This window comes from Hyla sarda, chromosome 5 (genome assembly GCF_029499605.1).
Source record: "Hyla sarda isolate aHylSar1 chromosome 5, aHylSar1.hap1, whole genome shotgun sequence".
Lineage (NCBI taxonomy): Eukaryota > Metazoa > Chordata > Amphibia > Anura > Hylidae > Hyla > Hyla sarda.
The window spans coordinates 11,234,617-11,239,060 of record NC_079193.1 but is presented as its reverse complement, the minus strand read 5'-3'; positions in this window follow the sequence as shown (position 1 = coordinate 11,239,060).

Sequence of the window (4,444 nt, the reverse complement as noted above, 5' to 3'; positions counted from 1 at the left end):
TGGTCACCGGGATGTTGAACCTGTTGACGAGAGAGGCCAAAATAAAATTTCCTGCAGATCCGGAATCCAAGAAGGCCATAGTAGAGAAGGAGAAGGCAGAGGCAGATATCCGCACAGGCACAGTAAGACGTGGAGAAGCAGAGTAGACATCAAGGACTGTCTCATCTTTGTGCGGAGTCAGCGTACGTCTTTCCAGGCGGGGAGGACGGATAGGACAATCCTTCAGGAAGTGTTCGATACTGGCACAGTACAGGCAGAGATTCTCCATGCGGCGTCGTGTCCTCTCTTGAGGTGTCAGGCGAGACCGGTCGACCTGCATAGCCTCCACGGCGGGAGGCACAGGAACGGATTGCAGGGGACCAGAGGAGAGAGGAGCCGGGGAGAAAGAACGCCTTGTGCGAACAAAGTCCATATCCTGGCGGAGCTCCTGACGCCTTTCGGAAAAACGCATGTCAATGCGAGTGGCTAGATGAATGAGTTCATGTAGGTTAGCAGGGATTTCTCGTGCGGCCAGAACATCTTTAATGTTGCTGGATAGGCCTTTTTTAAAGGTCGCGCAGAGGGCCTCATTATTCCAGGATAATTCTGAAGCAAGAGTACGGAATTGTACGGCGTACTCGCCAACGGAAGAATTACCCTGGACCAGGTTCAACAGGGCAGTCTCAGCAGAAGAGGCTCGGGCAGGTTCCTCAAAGACACTTCGAATTTCCGAGAAGAAGGAGTGTATAGAGGCAGTGACGGGATCATTGCGGTCCCAGAGCGGTGTGGCCCATGACAGAGCTTTTCCAGACAGAAGGCTGACTACGAAAGCCACCTTAGACCTTTCAGTAGGAAACTGGTCCGACATCATCTCCAAGTGCAGGGAACATTGAGAAAGGAAGCCACGGCAAAATTTAGAGTCTCCATCAAATTTATCCGGCAAGGATAGTCGTAGACCAGAAGCGGCCACTCGCTGCGGAGGAGGTGCAGGAGCTGGCGGAGGAGATGATTGTTGAAGCTGTGGTAGTAGCTGCTGTAGCATCACGGTCAGTTGAGACAGCTGTTGGCCTTGTTGCGCTATCTGTTGTGACTGCTGGGCGACCACCGTGGTGAGGTCGGCGACAACTGGCAGAGGAACTTCAGCGGGATCCATGGCCGGATCTACTGTCACGATGCCGGCTGGCAGGTAGTGGATCCTCTGTGCCAGAGAGGGATTGGCGTGGACCGTGCTAGTGGATCGGTTCTAAGTCACTACTGGTTTTCACCAGAGCCCGCCGCAAAGCGGGATGGTCTTGCTGCGGCGGTAGTGACCAGGTCGTATCCACTAGCAACGGCTCAACCTCTCTGACTGCTGAAGATAGGCGCGGTACAAGGGAGTAGACAGAAGCAAGGTCGGACGTAGCAGAAGGTCGGGGCAGGCAGCAAGGATCGTAGTCGGGGGCAACGGAAGGAGGTCTGGAACACAGGCTAGGAACACACAAGGAAACGCTTTCACTGGCACAATGGCAACAAGATCCGGCGAGGGAGTGAAGGGGAAGTGAGGTATAAATAGGGAGTGCACAGGTGAACACACTAATTGGAACCACTGCGCCAATCAGCGGCGCAGTGGCCCTTTAAATCGCAGAGACCCGGCGCGCGCGCGCCCTAGGGAGCGGGGCCGCGCGCGCCGGGACAGGACAGACGGAGAGCGAGTCAGGTACGGGAGCCGGGATGCGCATCGCGAGCGGGCGCCACCCGCATCGCGAATCGCATCCCGGCTGGAGACGGTATCGCAGCGCACCGGGTCAGTGGAGCTGCCCGGAGCGCTGCGGTAGCGAGAGAGAAGCGAGCGCTCCGGGGAGGAGCGGGGACCCGGAGCGCTCGGCGTAACAGGAGCAGTATTATAGTAGTTATATTCTTGTATATAGGAGCAGTATTATAGTAGTTATATTCTTGTATATATGGGCAGTATTATAGTAGTTATATTCTTGTATATAGGAGGCAGTATTATAGTAGTTATATTCTTGTATATAGGAGCAGTATTATAGTAGTTATATTCTTGTATATACAGTCATGGCCGTAAATGTTGGCACCCCTGAAATTGTTCTATAAAATGAAGTATATCTCACAGGAAAGGATTGCAGTAACACAGGTTTTGCTATACACATGTTTGTTCCCTTTGTGTGTATTGGAACTAAACAAAAAAAAAGGGAGTGAAAAAAGCAAATTGGACATAATGTCACTAAACTCCAAAAGTGGTCTGGACAAAATTATTGGACCCTTTCAAAATTGTGGAAAAATAACATTGTTTCAAGCATGTGATGCTCTTTTAAACTCACCTGGGGCAAGTAACAGGTGTGGGCAATATCACACCTGAAAGCAGATAAAAAGGAGAGAAGTTCACTTAGTCTTTGCATTGTGTCTCTGTGTGTGTGCCACCACTAACAGTCACCGGTGGATATGAGGAGCAGAGATCATCACGCAGGAAAGAGACGACAATGTTACCCCGAGCGGAGAACAGACGGATTAAAGATGGGGGGGGGATTATCAAACCTATTGGTGCTCATAGGGGAAACTGCAACATAAGTCCAGATCTAGATTTGCCTTTGTTCAAGAAGTTTGCAACCCATGGCACTGTAGCTAATCTCCCTGGGCGTGGACGGAAGAGAAAAATTGATGTCAATGCAGGATAGTCCGGATGGTGGATAAGCAGCCCCAAACAAGTTCCAAAGATATTCAAGCTGTCCTGCAGGCTCAGGGAGCATCAGTGTAAGTGTGAACTATCCGTCGACATTTAAATGAAATGAAACGCAAGACTACATTTTGCCAAAATGAACTTGAGTAACCAAAATCCTTCTGGGAAAACATCTTGTGGACAGATGAGACCAAGATAGAGCTTTTTGGTAAAGCCCATCATTCTACTGTTTACCGAAAACGGAATGAGGCCTACAAAGAAAAGAACACAGTACCTACAGTGACATATGGGGGAGGTCAGTGATGTTTTGGGTTGTTTTGCTGCCTCTGGCACTGGGGGCCTTGAATGTGTACAAGACATCATGAAATCTGAGGATTACCAATGGATTTTGGGTCGCACTGTACAGCCCAGTGTCAGAAAGCTGGGTTTGTGTCCGAGATCTTGGGTCTTCCAGCAGGACAATGACCCCAAACATACGTCATAAAACCGCCAGAAATGGATGGCAACAAAGCACTGGAGAGTCCTGAAGTGTCAGCAATGAGTCCAGATCTAAATCCCATTGATCACCTGTGGAGAGATCTTAAAATTACTGTTGGGAAAAGGCGCCTTCCAATAAGAGACCTGGAGCAGTTTGTAAAGGAAGAGTCCAACATTCCGGCTGAGAGGTGTAAGAAGCTTATTGATGGTTATAGGAAGAGTGGTCCAACATTCCGGCTGAGAGGTGTAAGAAGCTTAATGATGGTTATAGGAAGTGACTTATTTCAGTTATTTTTTCCAAAGGGTGTGCAACCAAATATTAAGTTAAGGGGCCAATAATTTTGTCCAGCCCATTTTTGGAGTTTTGTGACATTATGTCCAATTTGCTTTTTTTCCTCCTTTTTTGGTTTAGTTCCAATACACCCAAAGGGAATAAACATGTGTATAGCAAAACATGTGTTACTGCAATCCTTTCCTGTGAGAAATACTTAATTTCGAAAATTTCAGGGGTGCCAACATTTACGGCCATGACTGTATGACCCTATATAATCCTATGTAAGGCTTTAATTGAATAATAAAGATACATTCTGTGGCTCAGTCGTGGTGCGGTTCTGTTTCTATACACACAATATATGAAGTCTCTGGGGCTTCCGGCATGTAATGGAGGCCTCAATAGTTGAGATTTCCCAAAATGTTGTAAAGTTTATCCTTTTTTCCATAATATTATGGTCTCAACAACAATGTTTGTCCTGGAACCAATTCATATTGTATTGTATCTTGGGGACGCCTGTATGTATATATATATACATATATATACATATATATATATATATATATATATATATATAGTCTCTATAGATAGATATACACATACCTTGTGATGTCATTAGTAAACATTACTTCATTTCATGGACATCACTGAGTTTATGGAGTTTTTTTTAGCTTTCGATTCATCAAAGTGGATAAAACCCCATGATTCACGTCACCATGGAAAGAACTAGGAGTGGTCACGATGAGTCACGTTTGGATGGTCTCAGCCCGGACCCTCACAGACAGCTGTCCCTCTACTCATCCAATATGTCACGTCAAGGTGCTGATCAGGTTACATTTGGGATCCCACAGCTTTGTAATGTTGTTACTATATATATATGGAGCAGCTGAGGAGCCAAGTCAGCTGTAATAGCAAGGCTCTCAAATACTGGGTGGTGGTGGTTCAGGTTCTGAGGGACTTCGTCTTCTGAGACTTATTCACAATAGAAAAAAGCCCCATCTGACTGGGTTCTTGTGGTAAAGTAGAAGAACTGATACCAAAAA